General features: G+C 37.4%; 1 pseudogene; it reads left to right on the top strand.

Moving 5' to 3' along the window:
* Positions 1-5,866: 5,866 nt before the first annotated feature.
* LOC102860867 lies at positions 5,867-9,387 on the top strand (annotated as a pseudogene).
* The last annotated feature ends 5,646 nt before the right edge of the window (positions 9,388-15,033 follow it).

Below are 15,033 nucleotides of genomic sequence, written 5' to 3'. Positions count from 1 at the left end.
TCTGACGTATAGCAAGTGATTGTGAAGACTATGGCCTTGATCAGGCACACCTTAGTCTCTAGACTGACATTTTTACACTTTAGCACTCTGAAGAGGTTCCTGACAGAAGATTTTCCTAATTCAACTCATCTTTTGATTTCCTGGATGCTGGTTTCAAAAGTGTTGATTGCCAGTATTTATGTGTTCTATTTCTTGGTTTTCTTTATTTTTTCTTTATAGTGTTGCTGTTGTTGTTGTTACGTGCCATCGAGTTATGACTAATAGTGACCCTATGAATGAAAGACCTGGACACTGTATAACTTCCATTGTTTCTCCAAGTTCATAGAGTTTCCGGAGGCAAGCTATTTCGGAAGTGGAGCCACTTTGCTTCCAAGCCTGTTTTAATTGGGGATCTCCACCAAACACTGTCCACCATGGGTAACCATTATCACATTTGACACATCAGTGTCACAATGTTTAGCATCACAGCAACCACAAGTTACCCCTGTATGGCAATACACAGACCAGTGCTATACCACTTAGAAGAATGTTTGACCAAAAAAATTTAAAATGAGGCCTGAGGGTCACAGATTAAAATCACTACCTTTGGCTTGGTAGCATAACTTTCTATCCACTAGGCCAACAGAGCTCTATCAATCACAGCAATTCTATGAACAACGGACCTCACCTTTGCCCCATCCTATGCCATCCTCACAATCTGAGACATATCAATCTATCTCGCTGAGGATCTTCTTTTCCTCTCCGACATTACCCTTCTGTCAGCATGATACCTTACATTAAATAGAGATTAATATACATTTGAATCATATAACTTTATCTATTTGCAAATAACTCTATCATTTATATTAATTATTTCAATATGCTTAAGTATTTGTATGGGAATCTCAGAACACTTGATCATGTGTATACAAAACCTATACTTGGATCAAGAAGAAGTCCTCAGAACAGAGCAAGGAAACACGACATGGTTCAAAATCAGGAAAGGAGTATGTCAGGGATGCATCCTGTCCCCATACCTTTTCAATCTGTATGCAGAACAGATTATTCAGGGGGCAAGGCTTTATGAGGAGGAGTGTGACATCAAGATTAAAGGAAGACTCATTAACAACCTACAATATGCAGACAACACAACCTTAATTGTTGAAACTGAACAAGACCTGAAGCACTTGCTGCAAAAGGTCAAGGACTGTAGTCTTCAATATGGATTGAAGCTTAACATCAAAAAGACAAAGATTCTCACCACTGGACCAATTGGCAATAGATGTAATAGATGGAGAAGAGATTGAGGTTGTTAGAAATTACAGCTTGCTCAAATCCTCAACCAGCACAATTAAGTGTTCTGGGATTCTCATTCTTTGCAAGATTAACTACAATTTGTTGTGCTCAATACAAATACCTTTGCATGGTCTATGAAACAAAGATAGATATTGCTCGGGTATGCTTTGCTTTCTACCAAGAACTGTCTGACATTGGCAATAAAGTCTCTAGTGACACGGCCTCTTCTAAACCCAGGTTATATTTCTGGTAGTTCTTTGTCAATGTACTGTTCCAGTCATTTTTTATCATTTTCAATAGGATTTTGCTTGAATGTGATATGAGTGATGTATGATAACTTCCATACTCTGTTAAGCCATTGGTTGGTTGTTTTTTTTTTTAATGGGAATAAATATCTATCTCTTCCAATAAGTTGGCCAGGTAGTTGTCCTCCAGATTTCTTGGCATAACCTGGTGAACATCTGTTGAAATATGTCACTTGATATCCTATCAGTTCCTCAGGTTTCATTTTTTACCAAGTCCTTCAGAGCAACCTGAACTTTCTCCTTCATCACCATTGCCTCTTGATTATTGTTTCTTGAAATTCTTCTGTGTCATCCAATTATTTTTGGTAAAGTGACTCTATATTCTCCTTCCATCTTCTTTTAATACTTCCTGAATCATTCAATATTCTACTCATAGAATCCTTAAGTATTGTGATGTGAGGCTTGAATTTGTTCTTTAACCCAATTTTGAACTGAAACTCCATTTCCAAATTTATATTATTATAATATGCATTCAGTAAAATTGACATCTAACTTATTATTATAAAATATGTATTTTTATATCACTAAAATGAATGAGAAAAACACTGCCAATTAAATTATGAAGCTTCCTAAATTGTAAGATATTTTCCTATTTCAGTGATATTATTAAATGATAATAATCTATCTGTAGAAGGCACAGAAATCTGTCCTCCACTGATACAGGATCCAGTAGTGGCTTTATGGTGAGAAATTGCCTGTGTGGTTTACATCTTTGAAAACTCAATAGAGGGTCATCTGTAAGTGGTGACATTTGACTTTGACATAGGATAAAATACATGATCTATGATTATAACTTTGTGGGGATTGTATGCTGAAGGAAGTGTCTTTATAGACATCTCCTAAGTATTTAGAGTCTGATTGCATAATTTTAAAATTAATTACACACTTAAAGCATTTATCTTTAGTTCCGTTTACTCATCATTAACATGCCTGTGCATGAGAAGGAGGAGGAGAATTAATCAGTCTGTTTTGTTTCCTTTAATTGACTATAATTTCAGAGGTAAAGAATTAGACAACAGAGTATATTATGTGAGTTATCTCAACATTTTACTTATCTGGATTACTTCTGCCTCCAAACTTCATGGACTAATAAGGCAAATGGTAAAGGGGACTTGAATTTTCTGTATCTTCCTAAACCCTCATAAGAAGTTATTTACATTTTTATGTCCCTCTTCCAAATATCAAGTTAACAATTCTTAACAATTTTATTTGTATTCTTGGTAATGTTTCTTGATGTCTTCTTGAAGATTTGCCCCTTCCTCTAAATCCTACAATTAAAATCCAAAGCCTTGCTTGTCTAAGATTATTAACATACTTAATTCATTTCTAAGTCCTCAAAATTCTCCCTGGACTCTGAATCCACCTTTGATGGAGTCCTGGATCTTGCTTTTCATACAGGTGTCTTAAAAATTTAGTCAACTTTTCAAATCTCCAACTCCTGATACTTAGTTTCCTCATCTACAAGAAACCCTGGTGGCATAGTGGTCAAGCTCTTGACTCTCAACCAAAACGTCAGGGGGTTAAATTTAACAGTCATTTGGCTGTACAGTGATGTGCCAATTTGCTTCTGTAGAGATTTATAGCCTTGGAAACTCCCTGCAGTAGTTCTACTCTATTTTATAGCGTTGCTATGAGTTGGAATAAAGTTAACAGCAATGTGTTTGGTGAAGTTATTTCTGGTTGAATTTTTGTTGTTGTTGTTTCATTGCCTCTGTTGACTGTTATAGCCAAATAAAAGTACCAAATGACCATGCCATGATCATGTCAGTCTCTAGACTGACATTGCTCCTTAGCACTTTGGTGAGGTCACTAATAGCTGATTTTCTCAATACAATTCATATTTTTATTTTCTGAATGATGGTGCCAAGAATGTTGATTGTGGAGCCAAACAAGCTGAAATCGTTAACAATCTAAATATCTTCTCTATGTATCATGGTGGTGCCAATTGGACCAGTGGCGAGAATCGTTGTCTCCTTAATGTTGAGCTTCAATCCATGTTGAAGACTACAGTCCTTGACACTCTTCAACAGGTGCTTCAGATCCTCCTCAGTTTTGGCAACCAAGGTTCTGTCATCTGCATAACAAATTGATGATGAGTCTTCTTCCAATCCTGATATCACATTCTTCCTCATAAATTTTAACCTCTCAAATGATCTATTCCACATATGGATTGAAAATGTATGGAGACAGGACACATCACTGATGCACTCCTTTCCTCATTTTGAACCATGTAGTGTTTCTTCTGTTCTGAGGACTATTCTTGGTCTGAGTATAGGTTTTTCATGAACACAATCAAATGTTGTGGGATTCCCATTCGACTCAAGGTTAACCAACATTTGCTGTGATCCACACAGTCAAAGGCCATTGAATACTCAATAAAACACAAATAGACATTCCTCTGATATTCTTTGTTTTAATTTCCTGTAGTTCTATGTCAATGTACTGTTCCAGTCATTTTTGGATAACCTTCAGCAGAATTGTGATGCTTGCTTGTGATATTAGTTATATTGTTTGATCATTTCCACACTCTGTTAGATCACCTTCTTTAGTACTGAGAATAAATATAGATCTCTTCCAGTTAGTTGGCCAGGTAGTTGTCTTCCAGATTCTTTGGCACAACATGGTGACCATATTCAAGGTAGCATCAGTTTTTTTTGAAATATGTTCATTGGTATGCCATCAATTCCTGGGGCTTTGTTTTTCCTTTAGAGCAGCTTGAACTTCCTCATTCATCACCATTCCCTCTTGATCATATGTTGTTTCATTAAATTCATCTGTGTCAGCCAATTCTTTTTAGTACAGTGGCTCTGTTTTTTTTTTTTTTTTTCTATCTTCTCTTAATGATTCCTGGATCATTCAATACTCTGCCCATTGTTGTTGTCATTAAGTGCCATTGGGAGGAGCACAACTCATAGTGAGTCTATGAACCAATGAGCTAAACACTGTCCTATTACTATCACCATTTCTCTAATGTTCATAGTTTCCAGAAGCATGTTTAGGAAGTGGCTGCTAATCCTGCTTCCAAGCCTGTCTTAATCTGGGAGCTGTACCAAACACCGTCCACCATGGGTAACCATTATGGCATTTGACACACCAGTAGCACAGTGTTCAGAATCACAGCACCCACAAATTACAGCAAACTGACCTACCAGTGCTGTACCACTTAGAAAAATGTTCTTCGCAAACAAAATTAACACTAAACCCTTAAGCCCAACCATTATTTAAATACAAAGATCCAGCCACCTGGTGCTGATTGACTTAGACAAGAGGCTTCCAGCCCACATTTGATTGTTAGCTAAATCCAATAAATCCAATCAGCTCTCACACAATAGTGAATAAAATAAAAAAATCCCAACCAAACAGTCCACATCTGATCCTCAATCAAAACAAAAGAACCTACCTCCAGAATCCCAACTGCTTCACAGTTGAGCCTCCAAAATGGAGACTTAGTCAGGGCCCAACTGTTTTTTTAAATAATTTCAAAGGCCTGCCCACTAGGTTGGATTGATTTAAACAAGAGACTTCCAGCACACAGGTGATTGTTAGCGAAATACACTAAATCCAATCCATAAATACCTAGGGCCTCAGAAACCTGGTGGGAGATTGCCAACTTAGAACCATCTCAAAAACAATTGATAAATTGGCAAGATTTCCAAAACACACTCTTCAGGTCCCTGGTGAGTATGTCCCCTGTGCCCACTCACAAGAGTGTGGACCTCAGGCTTAAACATAGACATGAACTTGCAGTCCTGGCCCTCCAGGCTGTAGACATGACTCTCCACGTTGAAGGTGGTAAGAGTGATGGTAGGCAGCCAGGATGACAGCAAGCTGCCTGTAAAGGTGAGTGCCATGGAGATGTGCTGCTGACGGTGGGACAGAACCAGCTTGCTCTCCAGGAATAGCTGCTTTCCTCTCTTTATCATTTCTGTCAAGTTGGGCTGGGCAAACACTTTGGCCACCCAGAACACCATGAATTCATTCTTCCCACAGCATCCTTAAATACATACAGCTAGAGGCTTGAATTTGTTCTTCAGTTCCCTTAGCTTAAGAAATGTCGAGCAAGTCCTTCCCTTTTGATTTTCTGACTCCAGCTCTTTTCACATTTCATTATAATACTTTTCTTAGTCTTCCTGAGTTGTCCTTTGAAATCTTTTGTTTAGCTCCTTAACTTCCTGCTTTTTTCTCTTTGCTTTGGCTTTCCTATGCTTTAATGCAATATTTGCTGTCTCTGATATCCATCTCAGTCTTTTCTTCATCTGCCTTAGTAGTGACCTTTTGCATTCTTTATGGATGATATCCTTGATGCCACCTGTAGCAATGCAAATTTCAAGAAAATACCTAGTGATCTTCCTCTTAAAACTGTTTTAATATATCTAGACTCCAATTAGATCACTTCTATACCTAAAGAGGTTTATAAAGAGTCCATCAATGGAAAGTCTCAACTTGTCCAAAAATGGCATTGAGTTTATTGATGAGAATGCTTTCAAAGAAGTAGCTGAAACTTTATAGATTCTTGACTTGTCTGACAACCAGATTCAAAGTATGCACAAAGATTCCTTCAATAACCTTAAGGGCAAGGGCCAGAATTACCAACACACCTTGGCATTGTGACTGTACTCTGCAGCATTTCCTGAAGAATATAGTGTTCATGTATGAGATAGCCCATAATATGTAAGACTTGACTGTTGAATGAACACACCAGAAGGCCATTCTCCAATGCTACTAAATTTTGTTTTATATTTTGTTATGAGTCTTTTGTTCATAGGGTCAATATGACAATAACAACAACAACAACACATGACATCAAGTAGCCTGAGACACATAGCAACCCTATGTACAATAACTCTAACCCCTGCTCTATCCTGTGTCAATATTATTGTCTCTCATAGCTGACATCCAAGCAGATATATGCACACCCATGTTTATTGCAGCTTTGTTCACAATAGCAAGGAGTTGGAAACAACCTAAGTGCCCATCAACAAACGAATGGCTAGAGAAGCTGTGGTATATTCGCACAATGGAATACTATGCTGCATTAAAAAACAAGGAACTCATGCAATATTATTCAAAATGGTTGACTCTGGAGAACATTATGCTGAGTGAAATATCCCAGTCACAAAAGGACAAATATTACATGATGCCACTGTTGGGGAGAGACTGAGTAAGATGGGTTCAATAATGTATACTGCACTGAAACAGAGGAGGGAGAAAACTGTTTAAAAGAGATATATAACTAGGTATTTCTGTCATCACAGGAGACTAGAGCGAGGGCTACATGGTGGAGGGGACCTGGGGGAGGGTTTGTAAAACAATGAAGAATCTTTTCTTTTACTTTTCCATAATTTTTGGATTCATGTACTTATAACTTGTTAGTCAAATTTGTGCCTTCTAGGTTGCAACACCCCCATGATACATCTTCAAGGATATGAACATGTACGGCCAAGCACAATCAATAAGAGTGCATCTAAATCCCCAAATCAATCTCCATAATAGTCTATGTGTTTCCTACTGCCAAAGGGGCCCTTTAGAGTAGTGAGAGAAGATCTTCACCCTGAAACCCACAGCGTCCCTTTTCAGCAGGAAGTAGCTAAGAGAATACGCCATCCCCTTTTCCTTATGACTCAGGGTGAAGTCTCTCTCAGGGAGGAGTGATAGGGAATGGCAAAGGACACACTGACAAAGAAGATTAATCAGAACTGGCTTTGACAAGCACTGTGGCATTTGGACAAGAACAAACTGGGAGGAGGGTAGAGAGAATAGTGCAACAAGGAATGAATGGAAACCCAAAATCTCTGTAAATGTTTATGAAAATTAATAAAATATAGAAAAAAAAAGAAAAAGCAAAAAAGACGGTAGAACAAGGACTCAAAAAAAAATATTATTGTCTCTGACACACCCACCCCCATTAACTCCAGTCACTGAATCAATCCATCTCATCAAGGGTCTTCTTCTCTTGTGCTGTCCCTCCATTCTCCCAAGCATGATATCTCTCTCTAAGGACTAGTCTTTCCTTGCAACATTCCAAAAGTAGGTAAAATGAAGCTTCAGAAAGGTAAGATGAAGCTTCAGAATCCTTGCCTCCAAGTAGCAGCCTAGTTTCACCCTTTCTAGGATGAACATGTTTGTTCTATTATCAGTCCATGTTATATTCAACACTTTTCTCCAACACCACAGCTCAAAGGCATCAATTTTCCTTTCATCCTGTGTAACCTCCCTAAAAAAGCCTACTGATTACACCATGTTGGTCACCATGTTTGGGTGGTTCACCATGGTGGTGTTTGTTTGTTTGTTTATTTATTTTTTTACTGCTGACCTTAATTGTTTATTTAAATATAATGATCTGTTAAGAAAATATATCCGGGGAGTTCTGGTGGCCTAGTGGTAAGAAGCTGCACTGCAACTCCAGAGGTGTGTAGTTCAAATCCACCAGATGCTCTGGTAGAGAAGGAGAGACAACCTCCTCCTGTACCAGTCAAATCTGATTTGATGGTACACACACACACACACACACACACACACACACACGAAAAAAAAAATCCAAGAAAACTTCACCAAGCAAATATCTTACATAATGTAAACATGTGTGGCTACTTCATAAATCAAACAAAATACAAAAGAACAAGAGAATAAAACTGAAACAGAAACAACAAAAGCCCACATTTCCTATCATTTCAGTTCAGTTTTTCTTGTTTTCAAACCTGCTGGTTAAGGCCTGAGTCTGGAAATCCAACCTTCTTTGTCAGATGGAAGCAGCCCATCTGGCTGGACCAATACATGGCTACAACCAGACTAACGCCCTCTTTCATAATGATATGATAAATACATTTCTCTCACATACATACACACCCAAATACAACTAGCCTCTCAAATAAGGAAGTAAGGACTCTGGGAATTTTCAAGTTTTCTTACCACCAAAGCACATAATAAATTCACACATAGAATGAATGCTTCTGCCACAGCCACAGTAATAAAAGTGTTAGTGAGGGGCAGCAGCATCATAAGCTATCCCCATCACTTCTTTACCTGGTTTACCAAGGCCCCTTGGTAAACACCATTACTACAAGATCCACAGGACAGCTGACAAAATCAATGGGCATTTTTCATAAATGAGACTTCACAATCTTGACAATCCATCTTGACCATTCTCGGCTCCCTCTGATGTGGACAGGATGTGCCTTATTCTGTCTGTCCTTTGTACACAGGCTAGGAAGGCTTAGTGTCTATTCTTATGGACACCTAGTTCTAGGAGAGAGAAGAACGTTCCCTGCAGGTGAGATTCTAAGTAGGAGGCAACCAGTGCTGTGCACACAGCAGGCACTCAGCTGAGCTGAACTTGACAGGAAGGGGCCATGAAGAACCTCAGGGTGGAGTGCAGAAGGGGACTGGGAAAAGCTCTGCAGGCTGAGGGAGGGCCCAGGACAGAGAGGCAGGCGTCTGCTTTGTTTGGCATGAGGGCAGCCATTCAAAGCAAGTTTTAAAACCAAATGCTCCATTTCCAAGGAGAAAAGATTCATTACACAACTGGGTCAGGCTGGGCCCAGGGAATCCAGAAGCATTGGTAGCTCTCACCACAATGTTCTTGTATATTGTTAGGTGCTGCCTAGTTGAGTATGACTCATAGTTAGCCTACAAACAAAGATCTGAACACTATTCTATCCTACACCATCCTTACGTGGTGTATTATGTAATGTAAAATCAGGAGAATGCCTGCAAACACTTTGAAAACTTGAAATCCCTGCCAAGCAGGCAAAAGAAAACAGAGGACCTGGTGGCATTAGCACTATGGTATAATGTCCCAACTGAATGACACCGAAGAGAAAGCAGCTTGTGATTGCAGTGGAACAAGTGGTTTACTCCTTCCACTCATTGTGAACTTTTAAGAATTTGTATTTCTGTTTCTTTTTAAATTTTGCCATTGTTTGACTGTAACAAACATTATAACCTAACAAATCATTTTAGTCTAAGTGATCTATCCCTTTTTTTGTAACCCTAGTGGTTTATTCTGGAAGAATCTACTATTTGAACATTAATTAGTTTAAGCTATTATTTAACAATCTTTTTTAAAATTTCAAACCAAATAAAACTCAACTTTGAACCATGGTAAAAATGTATTGGCTATTACTTAAATATCAACAAGTCACAACTCCTTATAATCACTTTCTTATGATTAGATTACAAAGCATATCATGGTGCACACTATCAATTCAGTAAAAAGTGAAAACCTTAAGTCTGGTTCTGGTAACCTATTCCTGTGTAACAACACTGAGACTAATGGGTAGTAAAGATAAAACATGGATCTTGGAAATGCACAATATTATCTCACTGAGGTCAAACATAGGTGAGAAGACCACTCCTAGTGCAACTTTCCCAGTTTGTTCCTAGCTTTTCTAGTTTCCACACTTTTAACTATTTTTTTTTTTACAGACAAGTATCCAATGGGTAAAAATCAGAAAGCATCTCTCTAGCTATATTACAAACCACATTTCTTTGAGTATTTCTATGAAAATGCAGACAAACTCTATAGTTCGTGGGCAGCTATGCTATGATATTAATGAGGTCAAATTAATAGGTATGAGCCCTGAAAAGGCTGATTTGCTAACTTTGTTGATGATTACTAACTAGGTAACAAAGTTATTCGCTATTTGCAGAACAAACAGGACACAGGCTTAGTTATTCCAATAGCCCAAAGCTAGTAAACGTTCAGTCGTTTCAACATTACAGCAGAAAGAGCATATTGGCGATGGATAATAGGAAGGAGCGACAGACAGCAGGAAGGAGTGACGGATGGCAGGAAGGAATGATGGGCAGTACTGCTTTGAGTACTCCTACAGTTGTCTGGGGGTAAAACTGCTGTCTAGCTTGACCACGTGGAACACATTAGCTCAGGTACTTCTGGGGGAGCGGATTTCTGTCAGACTTGACCACATGGGATCTCTTAACTCAAGCAATAGGGGGGATTTGGGTACCTCAACAGAGGCGAGAAGCCACTTGCCGAAGGGAAAACAGCCTTCCTCCTTGCTTACTCTGGTACTTTGGGGGGAAAACTGCTGTCAGGCTCGAGGTCTGTAAGGCCTAAGGCCAAGAAAGAAATACAAATATATAGGGGCCTCACAAAACATTGCTGTACCCTGGGAAAATTTATAGTTATAGCAGCCTACCATCTACTAAGACAAGACTCCCATAATGTCAAGAAAGCAGCAATCCACATCAGCTATTATTAAGAAACAAAATAACACTTCTACAGACACAATGAATATCCCAGATAGAGAGAACCAGAAGAAATATATTGATATAGATTTACTTGATCAGATACAGAAAAAAGATGCAAATGTGGGAAGAAACAATGGAATTCAATAAGAGAGCAAATACTTTAGAAATAACAATCCAGAAGAAATATATAGACAAGGAGAAACTGGAACAGATTTGGATAAAAATACAAAATATGGAAGGAAAAAATTGATAGACTCGACAAAGAAGTACAAGAAATTAAAAAATCATTACAAGACAGGATACAACCAACACAGTACTGGAAATAATAGAAAAGCATGAAAATGCAATCCAGACTATAAAGACCAAAATAGCAAAAGTGTCCAACACACTGGTAGTACAAAAAAGTAGAACTGAAGAGATAGAACAGAGAGTCAGTGAGTTGGAAGACAAAATCCTCACTAGAAACCTACATGAAGAAAAAAACAGAGATGAGATATAAAGAAAATGAAGAAAACATTAGAATTATGTGGGAGGAATACAAACAGAATAATACACATATGATTGGAATTTCAGAACATGGGAGGGACAGGAAAATCACTGAGAAGATTATGGAAGAAGTACTAGAAGAAAACTTCCCAGGTATTCTGAAGAATGAGGAAATCAACATCCAAGAAGCACAGAGAACACCAAATAGATTAGACCCAAAAAGAAAAATACCAAGACATATCATAGTCAAATTCTCCAAATTAAAAGATAAGGATAGAATGAAAAAAACAGCATGAGAAAAGCAAAAAGTTACCTACAAAGGGGAAACAATTAGATTAAGTTTGGATTTCTCAGTGAAAACCATATGAGCTAGAAGGCAATGGGATGCCATATACAGAAAGTTGAAAGATAATTACCAGCCAAGGATCCTATATCCAGCAAAGCTCTCTATCAAATTCAAAGGGGAAATTAGATTCTTTGCAGAAAAGAAGGACCTTAAGGAATTTGTGAAAACAAGACCAAAACTACAAGAAATTTTAAGTGAAGTCCTACGCACAGAGATGCCAAAGGAAAGTGAAGGGTGTTGCAGACTGAGGGTAAAGTATTTTTATAATTATTAATAATGAGACAGACTACCAGGAATGATATAGAACAGAGAGTATGAAAAACGGGACCAGCAGTTCTCCTGACTGAAGGCCTCTAGCCATGCCTCTCAGGGTATTTATTGAGAATCATCAGGAAAGTAAACAAAGTAAAATCATAATGAAGTACAAAACAAAACCAAAGGTTAATGGTGAAGTCTTTTGCAGATAAGGCCAAGTTCCTCTTTATGCTTATCTCAGGAGGGAGGGATTCAGTTAATGCAAGCTAAGAACAATGTTGACTCTTAGTGCCACAAGGTAACCTTCAGCTTATATTAAGCCTCCCTCATATCCTGATATATCATTTGGCCTACTATTAAAATACTAAATTTGATATTCAGCTTCACTCAGATGGACCATAGTAAACAGAAACAACAGGAGAAGAAACACAGCAAAATGGCAAAAGTAAAACTTGGCCTGACAATAATCACACTTAACGTGAATGAAATAAATGCACTAATTAAGAGAAAAGGAGTAGAGGAATGGATAAAAAACAAAAGCTCATCAATATGTTGTCTACAAGAGACACATCTAAAAAAGGAAGAGAAAGACAGACTCAAAATCAAAGGCTGGAAAAAAAAAGATATACCAAGCAAATGACAAGCTCAAAAAAGTAGGAGTGGCAATACTAATCTCTGATAAAATAGATTTCAGAATAAAAATCAGCATCTAAGATAAGGAAGGGCATTACATATTGATTAAAGGCACAATAGATCAAGAAGACATAACCTGTACTTATAACTTGTTAGTCAAATTTGTGTCTTCTAGGTTGCAACACCCCCATGATACATCTTGAAGGATATGTACATGTACAGCCAAGCACAATCAATAAGAGTGCATCTGAATTCCACAATCAATCTCCATAATAGTCTATGTGTTTCCTACTGCCAAAGGGGCCCTTTAGAGTAGTGAGAGAAGATCTTCACCCTGAAACCCACAGCGTCCCTTTTCAGCAGGAAGTAGCTAAGAGAATACGCCATCCCCTTTTCCTTATGACTCAGGGTGAAGTCTCTCTCAGGGAGGAGTGATAGGGAATGGCAAAGGATACACTGACAAAGAAGATTAATCAGAACTGGCTTTGACAAGCACTGTGGCATTTGGACAAGAACAAACTGGGAGGAGGGTAGAGAGAATAGTGCAACAATGAATGAGTGGAAGCCCAAAATCTCTGTAAATGTTTATGAAAATTAATAAAATATAATTATAGAAAAAAAATAAAGGAAAAAAAATAAAAAAAAAAGAAGACATAACCTTGGTCAACTTTTATGCACCAAATGTCAAATGTATTAAAAAACAGTTAATAGAATTGAAGAGAGAAATAGACAACACCATAATAGTGGTAGGAGATTTCAATATACCATTATCACAAAAGGATAGGTCAACTCAAAAGAAACTTAACAAAGATGCAGAAGATCCAAACTATACAATCAATCAACTTGACCTTGTTGTTGTATTCAGAGAACTGCACCAACTAAACCTCAATTCACTTTCTTCTCAAGTGCACATGGTACATTCTCCAGAACTGATCATATATTAGGTCACAAAGCAATCATCAACAAATTCAAAACACTGAAGTAATACAAAGTATTTTCTCAGACCCCAATACCATAAAACTAGAAATTAACCACAGAAAAGTAAAGCTTAAAAAAACCACCCATGTGGAAACTAAATAACTCTCTGCTAGAACATGATTGGGTTATAAAATAAAGAATGAAATTAAAAATTTCCTTGAAACAAATGATAATGAAAATACAAATTACGAAAACTTCTGGGACACAGCTAAGGCAGTCCTCAGGGGGCAGTTCATAGCAATAGGCACACATAAAAAAGGAAGAAAGAAGAATCAATGATCTAACTCAACACCTTTAGCATATAGAAAAAGATCAACAATTTAATCCTACAGCCTCTAGAAGAAATTATAAAGAGCTGAAATCAATGAGATAAAAACCAGAAAAACAGTTGAAACCATCTATAAGACTAGGAGTTTATTTTTCGAAAGGGTCGATAAAATTGTCAAACCACTGGCAAATTTAACAAAAGAAAATAACAGAAAAGACGCAGATAACTTGATTAAGAAATGACAGAGGTGACATCACAACAGAACCAGAGGTAATTAAATCAACAATATCAGAATACTATGAAAAGCTATACTCTGATAAATTAAAAAACCTAAAGGAAATGGACAAATTCCTTGAAACGTATCCCCTGCCCAGACTGACAATGGCAGATATAGATCACTTGAACAGATCCATCACAAGAGAAGTAATTGAAAAGATCATAAAAAGAATTCCTCACAAGAAAAGCCCTGGACCAGATGCCTTCACAGCTGAATTCTACCAAAAATTCAGAGAGGATTTAGCACCCATTCTTCTTAAATTATTTCAAAAAATTGAAAAAGAAGGAACACTTCCTGAGTCATTTTATAAAGCAAGCATTACCCCAATACCCAAACCAGGCAAAGATACTAACTACTAAGAAAGAAAACTACAGACCAATATCTCTGATGAATATGAATGCAAAAACCCTTAACAAAATCCTAGCCAATAGAACCCAAAATCATGTATTAAAAAAAAAAATCACCATGACCAGGTGGGATTCATAGCAGGGATACAGGGATGGTTTAACGTAAGAAAAACAATCAGTGTAATTCACTACATAAACAAGGTAAATAACAAGAATCATATGATCTTAGCAATTGATAAAGAAAAGGCATTTGACAAAATCCAACAACCCTTCCTGATAAAGACACTCAGCAAATTTGGAATAGAAAAGAATTTCCTCAACATAGTGAAAAGTATATATGCAAAACCAAGAGCCAACATCATTCTCAAAGGAAAAAAACTAAAAACATTTTTTTTTTCTTCCGAACAGAGACCAGACCAAAATGTCCACTGTCACCACTTCTTTTCAATATTGTACTGGAAGTGCTTGCTAAGGCAGTACAACAAGATAAGAAAATAAAAGGCATCCAGATCAGCAAAGAAATGGTTAAACTGTCGCTATATGCAGATGATATCATAGTGTACAAAGAAAACCTCAGTGACTCAACAAAAAAACATTTAGAGTTAATAGACCAATTTAGTAGAGTGGCAGGATATAAGATCAATATCCAAAAA

The sequence above is a fragment of the Elephantulus edwardii genome, unplaced genomic scaffold (assembly GCF_000299155.1).
Source record: "Elephantulus edwardii isolate Elephantulus edwardi_28Jun2011 unplaced genomic scaffold, EleEdw1.0 scaffold00030, whole genome shotgun sequence".
Taxonomy (NCBI): Eukaryota; Metazoa; Chordata; class Mammalia; order Macroscelidea; family Macroscelididae; genus Elephantulus; species Elephantulus edwardii.
Note: the sequence above shows the minus strand (reverse complement) of the source record. Positions and strands in the feature narration are given on the sequence as shown.